General features: G+C 43.6%; 1 protein-coding gene and 1 pseudogene across 1 annotated transcript in view; both read right to left on the bottom strand.

The window, feature by feature from the left end:
- Positions 1 to 23692, bottom strand: part of NCL (nucleolin) — a 405499-nt gene that overhangs the window by 38102 nt on the left and 343705 nt on the right. The window lies entirely within an intron of this gene.
- On the bottom strand, positions 12400 to 12532 carry LOC126933324 (uncharacterized; annotated as a pseudogene).

The raw sequence follows: 23692 nt of genomic DNA, 5'->3' as shown, positions 1-23692 counted from the left end.
GGGGAGGAGCATGGGACATATATTAATTGACTCAGGGTAGAAATTTCTAGGGAGCAGGTGACAGAGGGGCTGGGAAGATCAGAGATTTAGAGATAGTGGCAAGAGTGGTAAGTTGGTCCATGTGGGATAGGGTGCATCCGAAAGGAGATTTTGAAGGGGACCGATGGATTTGGGAGAAAGTAGAGAAATCAGAGAGCTGGAGATGTTATTGAGGAGAAAAGAACCTAAGAATAGGGCAAGTAACTGAGTGAGGAGTTCCATTCACATTGTCATGGGAGAAGGAACACTTACAGACTTTTTTTTTTTTTTTTTTGAGAGAGAGTTTTGCTTTTGTTGCCCAGGCTGGAGTGCAATGGCACGATCTTGGCTCACCACAACCTCCACCTCCCAGGTTCAAGTGATTCTTCTGCCTCAGCCTCCCGAGTAGCTGGGATTGCAGGCATGCACCACTATGCCCAGCTAATTTGCATTTTTAGTAAAGACGGGTTTCTCCATGTTGGCCAGGCTGGTCTCGAACTCCTGACCTCAGGTGATCCACCTGCCTTGGCCTCCCAAAGTGCTGGGATTACAGGTGTGAGCCACTGCACTCAGCTCCACCTATGGACTTCTTAAGGCAGGTAAATACCTGGGACCTGAGTATCCAGGACCAGCTGGGAGGTTGAGGTCCCAGGAGTAGGGATGGAAAGAAGCCCATGAGCCAGGGGTCCAGGCTCTTTAACAAATGCCAGATAGGGGGCCAGGTGCAGTGGCTCATGCCTGTAATCCTATCACTTTGTGAGGCCAAGGCAGGAGGATCATTTGAGTCCAGGAGTTCGAGACCAGACTGGGCAACATAGCCGGACCCCATTTCTACAAAAATTTTTAAAAACTAGCTGTGGAGGCACATACTTGTGGTTACAGCTCCTTGGGAGGCTGAGGTGGGAGGACAGCTTGAACCTGGAAGGTCGAGGCTGCAGTGAGCTATGAGCACACCATTGCACTCCAGCCTGGGCAAGAGTGAGATCCTGTCTCGAAAAAACAAAACAGTCAGATAGGGTTCTAGATGACCACAGTTGAGTGGGGAAGGGTAGGGCCAGATGGCATGAGCCTCCAAGGAGCCAGGAGTCAGACGTGTGAGAGTGCAGCTGTGAGACTGGCTGCTTCCACTCCTACAGGGGAATGCAGCTGAAAGCAGAGCTCGGGCCTGTACCTCGCTCACCCAGAGCCGAAAGGCTCAACCATAATGACCTGAAGTTCAGAGGCCCCTTGCCTAGCCAATCTCCCCATCCTTAATCCCAACTTTGATCTCCATGCCTGGACCCTCTTCCCACTGTCCTGCCTTGTCATCGGCTGCACTGTCATCCTCAAAGTCACTCTGTGACTTTAGTCACTCATCCTTTCCAAAATAGTCCTCAAGTTTCCTCTGCAGAAGAGCCTGGCCCTGCCCTGCCATCTCACTCATCCTCCAGAGGCCTGTTGTAAGAGCCCCCTTAGTCCTCACCACCACACTCTCACCCACATTTACAGTCAAGTCTCTCTTATTAAGGGAGGGAATCTGAATCTGGGTTTGCCATCTAAGTTGGCTTTCTCAGAGGCTATCAGAGCCATAAGACCTCACTGCCCTGCCCTAAAGCCACTCCGTCTTCATCTCTTTGCTCTGCTGCAGCTGTTGGAACTCAGTCTCACTCATTAGCAGTCCCAAGACTTCTGCACTGAGGCTGTCCTGAGGATCTCCAGAGGTAAGATCTGCCTCTCCCTCCCGGAATAGCTAGGGGTTTTTTCCAGCCTTCTATGAGCCTGGCAGAAAGGAAGAGGGACCCTGCATTGAGAAATCAACTCAGCCATGCTCACGTGTTGCTGAGAGAACTCACCAGCTAGCAAAGCCCATCAGTGCACTCCTTGAGGAATCAAATAAACACAACCTGAGCCTGAAGACTAAGAGCTGTTTAGGGCTTACTGTTGAGTGGGGGAGGGAGGGCAGAGAGCAGGATACACTATGGTCCATCCACAATGCGTTCAACAACATAAAATCGCACATCGAAAATTGAAAGAAGGCCAGGCAAGGTGGCTCACACCTATAATCCCAGCACTTTGGGAGGCCGAGGCGGGCGGATTACCTGCAGTCAAGAGTTCAAGACCAGTCTAGCCAACATGGAGAAACCCTGTCTCTACTAAAAATACAAAATTATCCAGGCGTGGTGGCACAGTAATCCCAGCTACTCGGGAGGCTGAGGCAGGAGAATCGCTTGAACCCGGGAGGTGGAGGTTGTGGTGAGCCGAGATTGCGCCACTGCACTCTAGCTCAGGCAACAAGAGCGAAACTCTGTCTCAAAAAAGAAAAGAAAATGGAAAGAAAGCATGCCTAAATATTTACAGGACTTTCCTCTGCTGAGATTACAAGTAGTTCCCCAAAATTTCAGGGTTTTTTTTTGTTGTTGTTGTTGTTTTGAGACGGAGTCTTGCTCTGTCGCCAGGCTGGAGTGCAGTGGCGCGATCTCGGCTCATTGCAACCTCCACCTCCCGGGTTCAAGCGATTCTCCTGCCTCAGTCTCCTGAGTGGCTGGGAATACAGGCGTCTGCCACCACGCCCGGCTAATTTTTTGTATTTTTAGTAGAGACGGGGTTTCACTGTGTTAGCCAGGATGGTCTCGATCTCCTGACCTTGTGATCCACCTGCCTTGGCCTCCCAAAGTGCTGGGATTACAGGCATGAGCCACCACGCCTGGCCCAAAATTTCTTTAGAAAAATAGCCAAATATTCTACAATAGTATACATTACTTGCATAATTTTTTTTTTTTTTTTTTGAGACGGACATTCGCTCTTGTCACCCAGGCTGGAGTGCAATGGTGTGATCTCAGCTCACTACAACTTCTGCCACTTGGGTTCAAGCAATTCTCCTGCCTCAGTCTCCTGAGTAGCTAGGACCACAGGCGCCTGCCACCATGCCCAGCTGATTTTCGTATTTTTAGTAGAGACCAGATTTCACCATGTTGGCCAAGCTGGTCTCGAACTCCTGACCTCAGGTGATCTGCCTGTCTCAGCCTCCCAAACTGCCGGGATTACAGGTGTGAGCCACCATGCCTGGCTAGACTAATTTTTTAAGATACGGCTTCTACAGCAGTGAGTAGACATGTCACTATGTCAGTGGAAAAACACTGTTTGAGTCACAGACCTAAGACTCTGCTGGCGGTACAGGCCTTCTCCCTGGAAAAATGCTCATCTGCTCTTTCACACATTGACACCCCATTGTGCACTACCCTGGGTGCCCCAATGTCAAGGGAACAAGCATCCCTGCCTGTAAGAGGCAGAATGTTTCTGGGCCAGCCACACTGATTATAAGCTGACCAACAACGCTGGAACTTCAAAAGAAATGTGTAAATCCAAATAGAAGCACCACAAAAAAGTCCAGAGGCTAGTAATGGCTCTGACACCCAGCCTGTACAGGGAAGGGGGTTAGTTACCCTGGCCTGAACCCCAAGATGACTGTGGCAGGTCTACTGTGCTTAGGGATAGGGTCACACTAGGTGTCCAAATATTCAATTCATCCAGCTGACTCCTTTGTTCACATCCCAGGCTCACAAATGCCTTTAAGAAAAATGTGGCTTCTTTTAAGGCAGAGGTTTATAAACTTGAATAAAGGCCAGAGAGGCAAGGTGTGAAAAACCACCAAAAGTATAATCCAACCTTATTTTATATGATATAAGATTTAACAAACATATATAATGCCATAGATTGTACTCTAAACTTCATATTGAAAAAATGTAATTTGAAAATAGAAATAATTATCTCAAGTTTCATAATTTATTACTTCTCAGATTTGAAATCCAAAATCTAACATTCCTTTCTTATGGCCCAAGGTGTCAATCAACATCAGGTTGTGAATCTTGTATAGCAACGTGCAGCAGAGAATTCATCTTTCCTTTAACTGGGAGCAATATTTAGTTTTACTTAGTTTCATAAGAGAAAATAGCTGCTCATAAACATAGGTACTTCCAAACATGCACAGAATCTCCGCACAATGTGTTTTATATTTAGGGTAACCATTACCTAGGTATCTGTAGCATTCTGGGATTCCCACATCATCATATTTAGTTTTCAGTATAGTGTTGCACTGCAATTCAATAATTTCCATTTGCAGCTCTTCATTCACATGATTAATACTCATTGAGAAAGGTGAACTGAACAATATCATTTCATTTTCATAAAGTTTGAAATCAGAGAATCTTTTTTGGAATTCAGTCTTCAATTCTTTAATTTTTGGAATATAGTTCAGGCCATCGCTTTCTTTTTCAGAAACTAATTTCAGTTTAGGGAAGTGGGCCAGATTGTTCCTTGTCAAATGAGTTTCCCAAAGACATAATTTTGCTAGGAATTAGTAAATTGAATCATACATTTGTGTAACCACTTGTGAACACCTTTGCAGAGAAATATCCAATGTATTTAGATGTGTTGTCATGTCAATCAAACAGGCTAAGTCTTTGACCCAATTTTTGCTAGTGAGCTGAGGCACAGATTTTCCTTTAGAAGACATGAAAAAGTCAATTTCTTCCAACAGTTCAAAAAACTGCTTTAGCACCATACCACGACTCAGCCACTTCACTTCCATGTCACAGAACAGGCTTCCATATTGTGCATCTAACTCACTGAACAAAGTGTTGAACTTTCTGTGGTTTGAGCCATGGGAATGTATCCAGGTTATGCTGTAAATTACTGTGTCCATGACGGGATCCATTTTTAACTTTTTAGCACAAAGTGACTCCTGGAGAATGAGGCCATGCACACACTTAAGTTCTGTGCTTTTGCAAAGCCCTGCCACCTTAGATTTCAGTTTTGTACCAAGTTGTTTAACACCAACCATTGCAGAATTACCATCTGTGCTAACACTTACTAATTTTGACCAGTCTACATTAAATTTTTTAAGACTTTTCTCAACACATAAAAATATGTCATTTCCTGATGCTGTGCCTGTTATGAGTACCATATCTAAAAGTTCTTCAGTCACATCAAAAGTTTCATCAAGGCCGGGCATGGTGGCTCACGCCTGTAATCCCAACACTGTGGGAGGCCGAGGCAGGCGGATCACGAGGTCAGGAGATCGAGACCATCCTCGCTAACACGGTGAAACCCCGTCTCTACTAAAAAATACAAAAAACTAGCCGGGCGTGGTGGGGGGTGCCTGTAGTCTCAGCTGCTCAGGTGGCTGAGGCAGGAGAATGGCGTGAACCCGGGAGGTGGAGCTTGCAGTGAGCCGAGATCACACCACTGCACTCCAGCCTGGGCGACGGAGTGAGACTCCATCTCATAAAAAAAAAAAAAAAAAAAAGTTTCGTCAACACCACGAATGAACACAGACAACCAGGGAGCATTATTTATATCAGTGTTCTCATGAGCTGTGATAGAGAAAGCCACAAATGATTTCACTTTTTCTTGAAACCTGCCCTGTAAGTTTTCAGCCATATCATCAACAGGCTGAGCAACAATATTACCAGTCAGTCTTATATTTGCAAATGCTTGTCTCTGTTAAGGGCACATAATTTCTGCTGCACTCAACAAGCATTCTTTTATGAACTCCCCATCTGTAAAAGGTTTTGATTCCCGGGCAATTTTCTCACTTAATATACAGCTACACTTCATAGCAGCATCACCTATTTTATTCACATTCAAAAGCAAATCATGTTGAAATCTCAGTCTTTTTCTCAGTTCGTTAAGTTTTTTTGTCACGCATCTTTTCTATATATCCATCGTGGTTCTTGCTATGGTTTGTTTCACAATGGTGTCTTAGGGTATGCTCTTTCAACACAGACTTTGTTTGCATATTAAACATGTAGGAACATTCTTTACCTCCACAAAAAAATAGTCTCTCTCCCATTTTTCTTGAAAAGTGTGGTTGTCTTGTTCTATACTTTCTCTTTCCACTTGTGAAAGAGACAAATGCATAAGAAATATCAAAATGTCATCTTTTTTTCTTTTTCCCCCGAGACAGAGTCTCACTCTGTCGCCCAGGCTGGAGTGCAGTGGTGTGATTTTGGCTCACTGCAACCTCTACCACCCGGGTTCAAGGAATTCTCCTGCCTCAGCCTCCCGAGTAGCTGGGATTACAGGTATGCGCCATCATGCCCAGCTAATTTTTGTATTTTTAGTAGAGATGGGGTTTCACCATGTTGGCCAGGCTGGTTTCGAACTCCTGACCTCATGATCTGCCCTCCTAAGCCTCCCACAGTGCTGGGATTACAGGCATGAGCCACCATGCCCAGCCATGTCATCTTTACAATATATTTTTAAAAGGGCCATTTTCTAAGAAAAAACTATTAACTCTATGTTTAAAAGTGTAAGTGTTGTGCTGTTCCCAGCACTGTTGGTGTGGAGACCCTCAGGAACTGTGGGGTTTACCAGCAAACAAGAGCAAAGGCCACACCTAAAAGGAAGCAGCTACTTCTCATCACCAGCCAACTGCTGCCATGTGGGAATGCAGCCACGGTGCCACCAGATTTTCTTTCCTTTTTCTTTGAGACAGATAGGGTCTCACTCTGTCGCCTCGGCTGGAGTGCAGTGGCACCATCATGGCTCACTGTAGCCTCGACCTCCCAGGTTCAGGCAGTCCTCACACCTCAGCCTCCTGAGTTAGCTGGGACTACAGGTATGCAACACCAAGCCCAGCTAATTTTTTTTTTTTTTTTGTACAGATGGGGTCTCGCCATGTTGCCCAGGCTGGTCTTGAACTCCTAGGCTCAAGTGATCCACCCACCTCAGCCTCCTAAAGTTCTGGGATTACAAGTGTGAACCACTGCACCTGTGCAGACTTTCTGCTGTATCAAAAGAAGCCGGAAATCCAGGGTTTTATGTGAAATTTTTTGATTTTTTGAAATACTCATAACAAATTCAATGGTCTCTTACTGTATAAGCCAACGTTTGCCGATTAGATAAGGCAAATTAGGGACACTGGTTTGGGGTCACTGGTTTAAACCTGCAAAAACACTACTTGAAGAAAATTAATATCTGAAGATAATTAAATATCTAATTCTGAAACCACAGGTATAAGAGCTTGTTCAAACAAAATCTTAGAGGGTGACCAAAAAATAAAAAATAAACTGATGAGTTTCCTTTTTTTTTGTTTTGAGACAAGAGGTCTGGCTCTGTCACCCAGGCTGGAGTACAGTGGTGTGATCTTGGCCGGGCGTGGGGGTGGGCGCCTGTAATCCCAGCTACATGGGAGGCTGAGGCAGGAGAATCGCTTGAACCCAGGAGGCAGAGGTTGCAGTGAGCCAAGACTGTGCCACTGCACTCCAGCCTGGGCGACAGAGCGAGACTCCATCTAAAATAATAATCATAATAATTAATAAAATAAAAAATAAAGTGTTGTGTGGCCTTCCCATCTGTAGTTCAGCTACTCGGGAGGCCGAGGTGCGAGGATCACCTGAGCCAAGGAAATCAAGACTCCTCGAGCCATGATTGTGCCACTGTACTCCTGCCTGGGCGAAGGGAGTGAGACCCTGTCTCAAAATAATAGTAAAAGAATAAAGTGCCGAGTGCCCCTAACCTCATACCAGCCCCTTCCTTGGGACCCCCCTGTGACAATCCTGGTAAATCTCAATCCACAGAGCTCTGGGACCCCTCACCTCTCCAGGTACTGTTCTTTCTATCTCTATTTTCTTGCCCCTGGCTTTTCTCTCCAATATGGTCCAGAACTATGGCAAGCCCATCAATCTCTGTTCCCTGCTTTTCTTCCAAGGCTCTCTCTGCCTCAGCTTGTAACTTGAATTCAATATATGCAATTGTGGCGATGAGGTGAGGGAGAGAAGAATAGTTAGCATTTAGGGCCACAGACTGTTATTTGTCTTCTCGATCAGTAATATACAAGATTCAAAATCCAAAAAGTAAAAAAGGATATGGTTTAGAACATGTAGAAAAAGGGAAAAAAAAAAAAAAAGGATACGGTGTAGTCTTCCTTATATTCCTATTCCAGGCCACCCAATTTCTAACCATAGAGGCAACATTCTGTGTATATAAAAACAAATGTATATACACACACAACTTTTCTTAAAAAGCTTGAGATATAATTTACATATCATAAAATTCACCCATTTAAACTTTACAATGGTTTCTAATATGTTTACACAACTGTACGATCATTATTGTAAACTAACTTTGGAACATTTTTATTGTCCCCAAAAGTACCCATCAGCAGTCACTCCTCATTCCTCTCAACCCATTCTCACTCCCAGCCACAAGCAAGTACTGCTCTAGTTTCTGTCTGTATAGATTTGGCTATACTGGACATGTCATATATGGAATGACATACTACACTTTATCAGTCCATCAACTGATAGACATTTTGGGTCATTTCTACTTTTTGACTATTAAATAATGCTGACATGAACATTTGTAGGAAAGTATGAACATATGTTTTCATTTCTTTGAGGTAGATACTTAAAACAATTGCTGGACCATATGGCAATTCTATGTTTAACATTTTGAGAAACTGTCAAACTTTTCCAAAGCAACTGAACTATTTTACATTCCCACCACCAACATATGAGGGCTCTACCTTTTCCACATCCTTGTCAACATTTGCTACTGTTTGCCTTTTTTATTCTAGCCATTCTAATGAATGTGAAATCTAATGAATGTGAAAAACATCATAGTTTTGATCTGCATTTCCCTAACGACTAATGTTGAGCATCTTTTTGAATGCTTATTGGCCATTCATATGCCTTGTTTGGAGAAACGTCCATTGAAATCCTTTGCCCATTTTTTAATTGGATTGCCTTTTTATTGTTAAATTGTACTATGAGTTATTTATATATTTGGACACAAGTCCCTTATAGAATATATGCCTTGCAAATATTTTTTTCCAGTCTATAGATTTTTTCTTTTTTCTTTCTTTTTTTTTTTTTTTTTGAGACGAAGTTTCACTCTCATTGCCCAGGCTGGAGTGCAATGGCGCAATCTCGGCTCACTGCAATCTCTACCTCCCAGGTTCAAACGATTCTCCTGCCTCAGTCTCCCAAGTAGCTGGGATTACAGGTGCTCACCACCACGTCTGGCTAATTTTGTATTTTTATTTTTAGTAGAGACAGGGTTTTGCCATGTTGCCCAAGCTGGTCTCTAACTCCTGACCTCAGGTGATCCACCCACTTCGGCCTCCCAAAGTGCTGGGATTACAGGCATGAGCCACTGTGCCCAGCCAGTCTATAGATTTTCCTCTGACTTTTTAAATATGGCCTTTGAAACACAAATATTTTTTATTTTGATTAAGCCCAACTTCTCAATTTTCCTTAATCACTTGTGCAAAAACTGCGTTTTCTTCTAAGGATTTTACGTTTTAGCTCTTACATTTAGGTCTTTGATCCATGTTGAGTTATTTTTTTGTATATACAGTGTGTTCTCCATTATGTTTTTACATAAAAAGCAGAATACTGTACACACAGTTTGTCTTTTTTCATTTAATATACACTTTGTCTTTTTTCTCTTAATGATGTATACTGGAGATTGTTTCCCATCAGTACACAAAATATGATTTCATTCCTTTTTACAGCTATATAGAAAAATATCTTATGGATCTGCCAGACAATTTTAGCCACCTGTTGCTTGATATTCAGGTTAATTCTAATTTTGCATCAAACAACTTTGCAATACATTATTTCACATTTGTCTGAGACTATCTGTAGGATAAATTCTTTTTTTTTTTTTTTTTTTTTTTTTTTGAGACGGAGTCTCGCTCTGTCACCCAGGCTGGAGTGCAGTGGCCGGATCTCAGCTCACTGCAAGCTCCGCCTCCCAGGTTCACGCCATTCTCCTGCCTCAGCCTCCCGAGTAGCTGGGACTACAGGCGCCTGCCACCTCGCCCGGCTAAGTTTTTTTTGTATTTTTAGTAGAGACGGGGTTTCACTGTGTTAGCCAGGATGGTCTCGATCTCCTGACCTTGTGATCCGCCCGTCTCGGCCTCCCAAAGTGCTGGGATTACAGGCTTGAGCCACCGCGCCCGGCCGATAAATTCTTAAGAGTGGAACTGCAAGACAAAATGATAATTGCAACTGTAACTTTGATAGATATGGCTAAGTACCTAATCTGCATAGAGATTTCTCCAATTTCACTTCCAATAACAAAGTATGAGCATGCCAGTTTCTTTACCCTCTTCTCCACTGTGCTAATAAACCTTTTGATCTGTGACTACTTGATAGGTAAAAAGTTGTATCTCAGTGTAGATTTCATTTACAATTCTTTTACTACGAGTGAGGATGAGTACCTTTTCCTATGCTTAAAACTCCTTTTCTGTCTGTCCACAACCTGCCTATATTTCTCCTAAGTTGTTGGTATTTTTCTTACTCACTTGTTAGGTGCACTTTTATTTTATTTTATTTATTTATTTTTCTGAGACAGAATCTTGCTCTGTTGCCCAGGCTGGAGTTCAATGGCATGATCTCGGCTCACTGCAACCTCTGCCTCCCAGGTTCAAGCGATTCTCCTGCCTCAGTTTCCCGAGTAGCTGGGATTACAGATGCCTGCCACCACACTTGGCTAATTTTTTCTATTTTTAGTAGAGACAGAGTTTCACCATGCTGGCCAGGCTGGTCTGGAACTTCTGACCTCAGGTGATCTGCCCATCTCCGCCTCCCGAAGTGCTGGGATTACAGGCGTGAGCCACCACGCCTGCCCTTCAGAAGGTTTCACCATGGGGACGCACTTTATTTTTACCTATTTATTATTTATTATTTATTTTTTGAGACAGAGTCTCGCTCTGTCACCCAGGCTGGAGTGCAGTGGCACGATCTCAGCTTACTGCAAACTCCGCCTCCCGGGTTCACGCCATTCTCCTGCCTCAGCCTCCCTAGTAGCTGGGACTACAGGCACCCACCACCGCGCCCAGCTAATTTTTTGTATTTTTAGTAGAGACGGGGTTTCACCGTGGTCTCAATCTCCTGACCTCGTGATCCGCCTGCCTCGGCTTCCAAAGTGCTGGGATTACAGGTGTGAGCCACTGCGCCCGGCCACTATTATTATTTTTTAAGATGGAGTTTCACTCTTGTTGCCCAGGCTGGAGTGCAATGGTGCAATCTCGGCTCACTGCAACCTCCGCCTCCTGGGTTCAAGTGATTCTCGTGCCTCAGACTCCCGAGTAGCTGGGACTACAGGTGCCTGCCACCATGCCCAGCTAATTTTTTGTATTTTTAGTAGAAACAGGGTTTTACCATGTTGGCCAGACTGCTCTCGAACTCCTGACCTCAGGTGATCCACCTGCCTCAGCCTTCCAAAGTGCTGGGATTACAGGTGTGAGCCACCATGCCTGGTCTGGTGTACTTTTTTTTTTTTTTGAGATGGAGTCTTGCTCTGTTGTCCACACTGGAGTGCAATGGTGCGGTCTTGGCTCACTGCAACCTCCACCTCCCCAGTTCAAGTGATTCTCGTGCCTTTGCCTCCCGAATAGCTATGATTACAGGTGCCTGCCACCATGCCTGGCTAATTTTTTGTATTTTTAGTAGAGACAGGGTTTTACCATGTTGGCCAGGCTTGTCTCGAACTCCTGACCTCAGGTGATCCACCCGCCTCAGCCTCCCAAAATGCTGGGATTACAAGTGTGAGCCACCACACCCAGCCTCTGCTGCACTTTTATATCAGCAAAACCAGTCTTCAGTTTTGATGAGTTACCAATAGTTTTCCCTGGTTTGTCACTTGTCTTTTGACTTTGCTTATGGGGATTTTTTTCCCCCATGTAAAACTATATTTCTGCAGTCAAATTTATATATATATATATTTTAGACAGAGTTTCCCTCGCTCTTGTCACCCAGGCTGGAGTGCAGTGGCACGAGCTCAGTTCACTGCAGCCTCTGCCTCCCGAGTTCAAGTGATTCTCCTGTCTCAGCCTCCTGAGTAGCTGGGATTATACGCGTGCACCACAGCATGTGGCTAATTTTCTGTATTTTTAGTAGAGACAAGGTTTTACCATGTTGGCCAGGCTGGTCTCGAACTTCTGATGACAGGCTTTCCCCCCTGCCTCGGCCTCCCAAAGTGCTGGGATTATAGGCATGAGCAACTGTGCCCGGTCTGAGTCACATTTTTAAACATAATGCACCACATTCTTTTTTTTTTTTCTGAGATGGGGTCTCGCTCTGTCACCAGACTGGAGTGCAGTGGCCTGATCTCGGCTCACTGCAACCTCTGCCTCCCGGGTTCAAGCAATTCCTCTGCCTCAGCCTCCCAAGTAGCTGGGACTACAGGAGCGCGCCACTGCACCTGGCTAATTTTTTGTATTTTAGTAGAGATGGGGTTTCACCATGTTGGCCAGGATGGTCTCAATCTCTTGACCTCATGATACACTGGCTTCGGCCTCCCAAAGTGCTGGGATTACAGGGATGAGCCACCATGCCCAGCCTGCACCACACTCTTTTCTGGCATAGGTACTATGCTTTATTTCACATGGGCGTGGATTCTCTGGTTTCTCGTATCTCCCCTTTACAATCATTCTTTTTTATTATTTTTAATTTAGGACATATCAGATATTAAACTGAGAAAACAGATACTACACTTGATCTTAGCCAAAAGGCTGAGAAGTGATACGATAATTCTTCAGGTAGAGAAATGATTATAAAGATTTAAGTATATTTAATTAAAAACCTAATTAAACTTCGAGAAATTATATAACTTTTGGCAGGAATTTGTTTGCTTGTTTTCTGGAGACTATACACAGAGTGCTCCCAAATCTCCTCCTGGTAAACACTGCTAATAATTTGGAATTTATTCTTTCAGATTTGTTTTCCTGTATTTATCATGGCTTTCCAGGTCAATATATATAGTTCTAGCTTATGCTTGTTAGATCTGTAGTATTCTTTCTAGAGATTACGTTCATCAGAACATACTGCTACAGATTATTTTAGAGTTCACCTACACCAACACATTTAGCTCAAATGTATCTATAAACCCAATATTCAATTTTCGCCTCAATGACAATCCCTTCAAAATATATTATACTCCACCCTCTCTAATATCACCATATTCACTCTCTTACTCTACCAAAGCCTAGATACCTAAGGACAGTGTTTCATTAATTGGTTACAACAGAAAGCTAACAATTCAATTCTATGTTCTATTTTGGTACCTGTCCAAGCAAGCTACCAAGTACATTATTCTAGCAGAGTCAGCCCTGGAGAGAGAAGAATGAATGTACACAATCTATGAATAAATTCCAATCTTCAATCTTGTACTTGGTAGCAGATTAAGTCTCTATTTCTCTATAGCACCACTACAGTTTTCTAGGAGTTTTGGCTGTCCCTTTATGATGTCTCCTTTGGCTTTGTATGCCTACTGGCAGAAATCTGGATTACTACTCTTTCCTTCTCTACAATCAGGCATAAGAGATTTGAGAGAATGTAAAGAAATTCCATTATTTTGTATCCAGCAGACATACATTCTTATTCAGTACAAGGTGTAAAACATACCTTTTACTCATCCCATCTTTGCTCACTAATCTGATTTGAAAAGCATCCTCAAACACAAGAAGTGTTTCATGTGGAATGACTTTGTCAGACAGGTTCTTGAGCAAAAGTGTTTTGGCATTTTGATCTACATAAAAACAAAAGAACATTTTTGGTGAGTTTAGATTTAGTAAGCATCTAAAGTCCCCTAAGATAGAAAAAATACCCCTTAGGCCGGGCACAGTGGCCCACACCGGGTGCAGTGGCTCACGCTGGGCGCAGTGGCTCACGCCTATAATCCCAGCTTTGGGAGGCCAAGGTGGGTGGATCACGAGGTCAGGAGATGGAGACCATTCTGGCTAACACAGTGAAACCCTGTCTCTACTAAAAATACAAAAAATCAGCTGGGCATGGTGGCATGTGCCTGTAATCCCAGCTACTCGGGAGGCTGAGGCAGGAGAATCACTTGGACATGGGAGGTGGAGGTTGCGGTGAGCCAAGATCGCACCACTGCACTCCAGTCTGGGCGACAGAGCGAGACTCTGTCTCCAAAAAAAAAAAAAAAAGAAAGAAAAGAAAAAAGAAAAAACACCCCTCAAAGAGTTGCAAAGCTGAAACAACCACACATCTTCGTTTGTTTAACAAATATTTGAATACATACTCTGGGCTAGGGCCTGTGCTACATGCTCGCTGTGAAACACGAACTTGGCCTCTGCTCTCAGGCATGCGTTCTTGTTGGAGAGGACTGGTAAATGAAGAGTCACGTAATTATAAACTTTGACAAGTGCCAGGATGGACAAGTAACAGGGGCAATGAGGAAGTCCAGTAGAGAAGACTTACCCTAGTGTGGGTGTAAGGAAAGAGTTTTCGGATCTGAGGAAGTTATATTTAAGCTGAAACTGGATGGATGGGTTTCAAGTAGCCAGGGACTGAGTCCTGGAAAGAATGTTATGACAGAGAAAGGTGAGCCATGCAGCTCGAGCACAGGAGAGAGGGCAAGGTGCCATGGAGGCAGGTGGCCTGTCGGAAACTGAGGACTACTTGCATCAAATTAGGAAGAATGTGATATTCCTGCCTGACCCAGAATCTTCTAGATACATCGATATCTTTGAACAAATTACCTTGTTTGCATACCTTTGTTTCCTTTCTCTTTGGTTTCTTAAATTTAATTTCAAACCCAAGGACTTTTGTATCACTTAGTTCCAGGGCCTTTTCTTGATCATCAGCAGATTTAAAATTCACATAACCAAATCTCCTACAGAGATGTAGAAGGAAAGGGAAAAAGCACACCCAGGTAAGATGAAGCGCCTATGCCTCTGGTTAACTAATCACACTAGCTGTTGGAATAGAAATTAGCACTAAGTCACAAGCAGCTGCCTAATTTACAATTTAAAACCAAGGCTCCACAAACTGGCAGTCAGTACTGTGAAGTAACTATGGAGTAGTAGTTCTCACCCAGGGAGCAAGTTTGACAATGTCTAGAGACATTTTTGGCTGTTACAAATAGGGAAGCATCTAGTATCTAAAGGGTAGAATCCAGGGAGGTTGCTAAACATCCCACAACGAACTGGACAGCCACCACAACATAAATTGCCCAGCCCAGACCCGGCGTGGTGGTTCATGCCTGCAATCCCAGCACTTTGCGAGGCCAAGGTGGGCAGACTGCTTGAGCTTAGGAGTTTGAGACCAGCCGGGTCAACACATATTTCCTGTCTCTACAGAAAATACACACACACACACACACACACACACACACACACACAAAATTAGCCGGGCATAGTGGTGCATGCCTGTGGTCCCAGCTACTCGGGAGGCTGATGTGGGAAGATGGCTTGAGCCGGAGGGCAGGGGTTGCGGTAAGCCGAGATCACACCATTGCACTCCAGCCTGGGTGACAGAGCCAGACCCATCTCCAAAAAAAGAAGAATTGTCCAGTCCAGAATGTCAGTAGTGCTGAAAGCAAGAAACCACGTTCCAGAGCAAGGATTGAGAATCAGTACAGAGTTTGCCTACTGACATCTCTATTAGTTTTCTGCTTAACAACTGACAAAATTTAACCAAAAGCTATAGAAAGTGTGGCTTGCAATTACCAATTTTGGCTGGGCGCAGTGGTTCACACCTGTAATCCCGGCACTTTGGGAGGCTGAGGTGGGAGGATCACTTGAGCTCAGGAGTTCAAGATCAGCCTGGGCAACATGGCGAAACCCCATGTGTACAAAAAAGGCATGGTGATGTGTGCCTGCAGTCCCAGCTATTCAGGAGGCTGAGGTGGGAGGACTGTGGGAGCCCAGATGACAGAGGTCGCAGTGAACCATGATCACACCACTGCACTCCAGCCTGGGCAATGGAGTGAGACCCTGTTTCAAAAAAATTTATTTATTTATGTATTTATTTTTGGCTGGGTGCAGTGGCTCACACTTGTAATCCCAGCACTCTGGGAGGCTGAGGCAGGCAGATCACTTGAGACCAGGAGTTCAGGACCAGTCTGCCCACCATGGCAAAACCGCGTCTCTACTAAAAATACAAAAATTAGTCAGGTGTGGTGGCAGGCGCCTGTAATCCTAGCTACTTGGGAGGCTGAGGCAGGAGAACTGCTTGAACCTAGAAGGCGGAGACTGCAGTAAGCTGAGATTGTATCACTGCACTCTAGCCTGAGCGAAAGAGGGAGCCTGTCTCAAAAAAAAAATTTTTTTTTTTAATTTTTAAGAAACAGGCAGGGCACAGTGGCTCACACCTGTAAGCTCAGGACTTTGGGAAGCTGAGGTGGAAGGATCACTTGAGCCCAGGAGTTTGAGACCAGCCTGGGTAAAATAGCGAGACCCTATCTCTAAGACTTGGAAGATCTTGGGATTATTTTAATATTTTGGTTGGGAAAATGGGGTAGCAAAGTTTAATATAACAGATTTACTAAACATGAGCCACTGAAGGATTTTACGTATTCACTTTGAGCTGCAAGTGACTGAGGTAAAATTCCACCAAAAGGTGAAGAGCAGTAACAAAAGGACCTGAGAAGACAGCAGCCTATGAACCATCATGAAGTAGCATAAAGCTACTGGAACTCCTAAATTCTCCAGGAATAGTAAGTGCTGAGCTGATAAGCTCTTAAAAACCTTCTTAGTTTATTGGTACTTACCTGGACAAGCCAACTCTGACGCCAACAACTTCGAGATCATTGTTAGCAAAAAATTAACTGAGACCAGCTTTTGGTTCAGCAGCAGTTTTGTTGAAATTCAGGTTTCCAACAAACAGCTGGAATGCTACACATGGTTCAGTTGCTACTCAAAAAGGTTAAAAAAAAAAAACCAAAAAAAAACTCAGTTCAGATAAAGTAGCACTAAAAGGAAATCCATTGAAGATTGTAACACCAAGCTTCTGTGGCAAATCCCATTGTTGCTTGTTTGGGCTAATGGAGACTAAGTTTTTGCCAACGTGACATTCTCCATGCATCTCCTGCACTTTAAACCACAGCCAATAAGTTACCTTCTAATTTTTGCTTTTTGGCTCCAGGGGAATCTTTCTGATTGGCCATTTCCTTCTTTTGTTTATCAGGTGTTTCTTTGATAGGTTCTGTGGGTGAAAGCTAGAATATCGCATTTGCAATCATCTGCTTGGGCCACTAATGAGTAAACTGGAAACTTTTATATTCCTAAGCTACACTTAATTGTCACAAGACTCATGAGTTGAGTCTGGTCAGGGTACTTTCAAAAGCATTTCTAAATTAGTAAGAAAGTTATTTAATCAAAGAAATACAACAGCCCCTTCTGATGGGCTTCACTTACAACTAGCATTCCATGATGTCAGTCACACTGCTTAACAGGGCTGACCCAGATCATCCGACCTTCCCCCCCTCCTCTTCCTCACTGCCTTTGTCACTGCCACTGTCGCCATCCTGTTTATCATCTTCAACCCTCATGGGAAGGTCTTCTCTAACTTTGGTCCCAGCTTTATTTTCCCCCCCACCCCCAGAATCACAAGGGAAGCCACCTAATCAATTACTATTACACAGACTAGTTAAGAATGACAAATTCTCCTTTCAGAGAACAATTGTTCTTTTATATCCAGCTGTATATAAAAATCTAAGAAAAAAATTCACAGCCACTTTAACTTTTTATTTTGAGATAGGGTCTCACTTATGCTGCACAGGCTGGAGTGCAGTGGTGAGATTATGACTCACTGCAGCCTCAATCTCCCTGGCTCAATCCATCCTCTTGCCTCGGCCTACCAAGTAGCTGGGATGACAGGTGTATGCCACCATACCTGGCTAATTTATTAATTTCTTATAGAGATAGGGTCTCGGCCTGTTACCCAGGCTGGTCTTGAACTCCTGGCCTCAAGCAATTCTCCTGCTTCAGCCTCCCAAAGTGCTGGGATTACAGGGTATGAGCCACGATGCCCAGCCTCATTTTAACTTTATTATGAAATAATTTTAAATGTATGGTTCTTGCATTTTAATAACTATAGTAAGAATTACTGCTTTGGTAGCAATACTTTAAATGTTACACAGACTCCATCAAGACAAAAACAAACCACTGAAAGTTAAATCTGAGATGACCTACCTGCGTGGTTCATAAGCACAAAGACAGAACTCATCAATGTATAGTATTTAAAGACAAAATTTCTGGGCTACGCACGGTAGCTCATGCCTGTAATTCCAGCACTTTGGAGGCCAAGGCGGGCGGGTCACTTGAGGTCAGGAGTTCAAGACGGCCTGACCAACATGGCCAAACCCCATCTCTATTAAAAATTTAAAAATTAGCCAGTGTGGTGGCACGTGCCTGTAATCCCAGCTACTCAGGAGGCAGACGTTGCAGTGAGCCAAGACAACACCAGTGCACTCCAGCCTGGGTAACAGAGCAAGATTCTGTCTCAAAAAAAAGAAAAAGAAAAAGAAAGAAAGAAAGAAAAAGAAAATCTCTGACTAGGGTCAGGCAGACAGCAAAGGTCAAACATCCACTGAAACTCCTCAATGAGGCCAATCATGAAGAATCAGCCAGGGATTGCCAAGGCATTTTTCAGAAGGATGGATTTTTAACAGAATCTCTCCCCGAGTGCTAGAATGGCACACACAGCAGCTTGTCTCTAACTCACAGCCACTCACCAGGAACCTGCAGAAGGGTTCTTTACCTTCCTCATCCTGGTCCAATTCACTGTTCCGGTCGTCATTCTCCTGGTGGCTCTTATGGTCCTTGAGCTTGGCTCCCCTCCTGCTTGGTGATATTAACTTCTCAGAAAACACAGGAGCCAGAGACTTTTCCTCCCCTCCTTTCTTTCCTGGGGCAGTAGTATTCTTCCCACAATTCTTACGAGGGACAAGAACCTGGAGGAGAAACAGCAACAATGAAGACGCCTCTTCATGAAGCTACAGTCACACTGCACAGTCGCTAAGTGCAAGATTCGGGTCAGGCATGTAAATCAACAACTATTTTATCTCTCTAAGATGGATTTCTCCTAGAGAAATGTAGTAAAAAGTCTTCCAGCACCAGAATGACCTGGCATGCTTGTCTAAAGAAAAAAAAGAAGGCCAGGCCTGGTGGCTCACACCTGTAATCCCAACACTTTGGGAGGTGGAGGCGGGCGGATCACCTGAGGTCAGGAGTTCGAGACCAGCCTGACCAACATGGAGAAACCCCATCTCTACTGAAAATACAAAATTAGCTGGGTGTGGTGGTGCATGCCTGTAATCCTACCTACTCAGGAGGCTGAGGCAGGGAAATTGCTTGAACCCGGGAGGCGGAGGTTGCCGTGAGCCGAGATCATGCCATTGCACTCCAACCTGGACAACAAGAGTGAAACTCTGTCTCAAGAAAGAAAATTTAAAAAAACAGAATGCTGGGCATGGTGGCTTATGTCTGTAATTCCAACACTTGGGAGGCCAAGGTGGGCAGATCATCTGAGACCGGGAGTTCAAGACCAGCCTGGCCAACATGGTGAAACCCTGTCTTACTAAAAAAAAAAAATTTAAAAACTGGCCAGGTATGGTGGTGCACACCTGTAGTCCCAGCTACCCGGGCAGGTGAGGCATGAGAACTGCTTGAACCTGGGAGGTGGAGTCGCAGTGAGCTGAGATCACACCACTGCACTCCAGCCTGGGCAACAGAGTGAGACTCTTATCTCAAAAAAAAAAAAAAGAAAAAGAAAGAAAGAAAAAAAGAAAAATTCTCAGACTTCACTTAGCACTAACAAACCAGAATCTCCACAGGGAAGCATCCAGATTTCTATGAGTACGGACGCTACTGCCCCAAGAGAATATACATCAATTATTCATGTCATTAGAGCCCCAATTCTGACTTTGTATGATGGGTCAGTGTCAAAATGCAGGTGCAAAACACGGTTTATTCAGTGTACCGGAGGGAAAACTAAAACTACCTTTAGGCTATGTATATAAGGTATATATGAAACATAAATGAATTTTGTGTTTAGACTTGGGTGCCATCCCCAAGATATCTCATTACATATCTGCAAGTATGCCAAAATCCACAAAATCTGAAGTCTAAAACATTTCTGGTCCCAAGCATTTTGGATAAGGGATACTCAACCGATACAGTAAATGCTATCTTATGTTTCTCAACTTAACCAACTGACTGGATTAAATGACTGTCTCAATTCCAAATAGGTCTTACTATAATAACTTAATGCTTACGAAATGTCAAGCATGAGTGGGCCACTCTGTGGTACCCATACTAATGTGAGTGTCTCTATTCCTGTGAGCTGAACTGTATCTTTAATAAGAACCTGCTGTGGTGTTTGCTAACCTATATATGACCATAGTATTTGCAGTTTCAACTACAGAATTAACTAAACATCATATAGACCAATACAATCAACGCAAAAAGGGCCGGGCGCAGTGGCTCACACCTGTAATCCCAACACTTTGGGAGGCCGATGCAGGCAGATCACATGAGGTCACGAGTTCGAGACCAGCCTGACCAACATGATGAAACCCCATCTCTACTAAAAATAAAAAATTAGCCAGGTGTAGTGGCACATGCCCCTAATCCCAGCTACTTGAGAGGGTGAGGCAAAAGAATTACTTGAACTCAGGAGCTGGAGGTTGCAGTGAGCCAAGATTGTGCCATTGCACTCAAGCCTACGCAACAAGAGTGAGACTCCATCTCAAAAAATAAAAGAAAATAAATGCAAAAAGTTATTGAGTCAATGAAAACAAACTTCAATGCTTTGGAAGTACTTGATAAAGCTTAAAAAACTGCAATCAAATTAAGTGTGCGTGAGCAACCATAAAAGAATGGGAAAAGCCATAAAACTGTGGGAATCTGTATTCAAACTGCTTTACTTACTAGGGTGTTAGAATTTTCGTTTGCTTTAAAGAAACAAACGTTAAATTGCAGAAAATGCATTATGTGTATACTTTATGCAGGGAAGATAAGCTACTCCAGCAGCAAACTCGAAGGTAAGGCCTTGGTTCCATATCAAAATATTGCCAAAGGAATACATAATATGTCTTAAATTAAAATCAAAAGGTATGGATGGATAATTTTCATGATTTCCCTACTTTCTTTTTAAAAAATTGTATATATTTAAAGTGTACAACATGTTTTAATATACTTATGGCAAAATGGTTACTACAGTCAAGTAAATTAACAAATCCATCATCCCTAATAAGTGTGTGTGACAAGGGCACCCAAAACCCACTTTTACTTTTGATTAATTAAAACAACTAGACTGAAGAGGGTTGAAGAAAGTTTCTATCACACAACCAGCTGCTCAAAGTGGACAACAAATAAATGCTATCTGCCTCTCAGATCAAGCTGCTTAGGAGAAGACTGAGAAATGAATGGGAAAGGTATAGGGGGTTTGGATTCAGCAGACCTATGTATATCTGGCTGTCACTTATTAGTTCTGGAAACATGAGCAAGCTGGTTCATGGCTAAATCTGCTTTCTTGTCTAATTTTAGTATATGTGCTGCCGAAGCGAGCACGCTTTCTTGTCTAAAAAATAGAGCTAATGATGCCTACCTAACCTGGTCACTGTGAGGATGAAATGAAACAATGTATAAAGCAGTGGTCCCCAAACTTTTTGGCACCAGGGACTGGTTTTGTGGATGACAATTTTTCATGCATCCAGTGGGAGGGAAGAGGGATGATTCAAGTACATTACATTGATTGTGCACTTTATTTCTGTTATTACATTGTAATATATAATGAAATAGTTAATACAACTCACCATAATGTAGAATCAGTGGGTGCCTTGAGCTTGTTTTCCTGCAACTAGACAGTCCCATCTAGGGGTGACGGGAGACAGTGACAAATCATCAGGCATTAGATTCTCATAAGGAGTGTAAAACCTAGATTCCTCACATGCACAGTTCCCAAAAGGGTCTGTGCTCCTATGAGACAGTATTGCTGCAGCTGATCTGACAGGAGGCGGAACTCAGGCAGTAACGCCAGCAATGGGGAGGCAGCTGTAAATACAGATGAAGCTTCCCTCATTTGCCCACCGCTCACCTCCTGCTGTACGGCCTGGTTCATAACAGGCCATAGACCAGTACCACCAGTCTGTGGCCCAGGGCTTGGGCACCCCTGGCATAAAGCCTTTGTACAATGGCTGCACGTATGAAGCATTCCATATTCATTAGCTGTGTACCCACTAACCCACCTTAATTCTTTCAGGACTCAACTTAAACCTATTTTCAACTTTCAAAGGAGAGGCTCTCAGAAGAACATAGTAAAGACTTCAATATTTGTCAAAAGAAGAAATACGAAAACATGTTTGGCAGGTACACAAAGTAATAGACTTCTTTTCTTTTTTTTCAATTTAAAACAGCCAGGCAGGGCTGAGGGAAAGCACTGCCCTCCTGGGCCATAAATGAATGGATTTTAATGAATCAATTTAAAGAATGAAGAGATTTTCTTTTAAACCAGTATTTCCAGACAACCAATATGACTTTACAAAGAACACCTTGGCACTCCCAAAATAACCCACACTTGGTCACGAGGCATTATGATGTATTACTCTTTGCATAACATTGATAATATTTCTGGAATTTTTTTATCTATGCTCATGAAAGAGAGAGTGGTCTGTGATTTCTCAAAACGACCTGGTCAGGTTTTGGTATCAAGTTTAGTGTGGACTTGTAATACTAGTTGAAAAGTGTTTGCAATATCACTTTTGAGGTTTGTGTGTTGTTGTTTTTTTTTTCTTTCAGACAGACTCTGTCTCCCAGGCTGGAGTGCAGTGGTGCCCTCACTACAACCTCCGCCTCCCAGGTTCAAGCGGTTCTGCTGCCTCAGCCTCCCGAGTGGCTGGGACTGCAGGTGGAAGACACCACGTCCGGCTAATTTCTGTATTTTTAGTAGAGATAGGTTTCTCCATATTGCCCAGGCTGGTCTCAAACTCCTGGGCTTAAGTGACCCACCCTCCTCCGCCTCCCAGAGTGCTGGGATTACAGGCGACAGCCATCCAGCCCAGCCAACTTTTGAGATTAAACAATGCAGTTTAACTGCTTTACTATGGATTTTAATTGTTGACAATAATAAATGCTACTCTGCTCAATTCTGTACATATAATTACCTCATCTCTACTGCTATTGTCCTTAGCTTCTGACATCTCATCTTCCCCATCTTCTGCCTGCTTTGGGAACTTATTTTCTTCAGTTCACCTTGATTTTTTTTCCTGCTCAAAATGGACAGGATTATTATTAGGCACATCACGGGGCCTTCACACATTCCAAGCCATGCACGTTTTGCCTCTAGTATTTCCAACAGTAAACTGGCATGTGGAATAAACTTATGTTAGGCCTCACCTTTTTATTTTCATTTGGTATTTTACTCACACCAGCGAACAGAAAAACAAATAGAAAAGGTGATTTTTCATGTTGTAGGTGAGGTCTCCCATACCTCTTCTTTTGCCACAATCGACAAGTGGAAACTCCTTAAGGTTAAGAAAGGAAAGAAAAAAAAAAAAAAGGCAAATTCCCAGGAATTCCTCCCTACTACTTTCATTCTGCTCCATCACGTGTTTTCAAATAACTGTTTTTTGGGGGAAAAAAAAATAGTTCCACTACAGACTACTCAAACGGAAGCACACTGGGCCAAAATAAAGGGGACACAGGGCCAAAAACAGTACCTGCAATTCAAGTACCTTTACCTCCCCAGTCAGATAATTCTGTGAACTGGGGCAGCATCCCTCACTACCCCCACCAGAATTCAGAACACAAATGAGTCTGCAACCCTCGCTGCCCACGGCAGCCCTTGTCCCTAACACGTTTTCCTTTAAGGCTGTCGCTGGTGTAGGGCCCCGCCCTCCCAGCGCCCGGCAAGGGCCTGTGCGGTGCGCCCCTGAGAGC

Source organism: Macaca thibetana, chromosome 12, assembly GCF_024542745.1.
Source record: "Macaca thibetana thibetana isolate TM-01 chromosome 12, ASM2454274v1, whole genome shotgun sequence".
Classification (NCBI taxonomy): domain Eukaryota; kingdom Metazoa; phylum Chordata; class Mammalia; order Primates; family Cercopithecidae; genus Macaca; species Macaca thibetana.
Note: the sequence above shows the minus strand (reverse complement) of the source record. Positions and strands in the feature narration are given on the sequence as shown.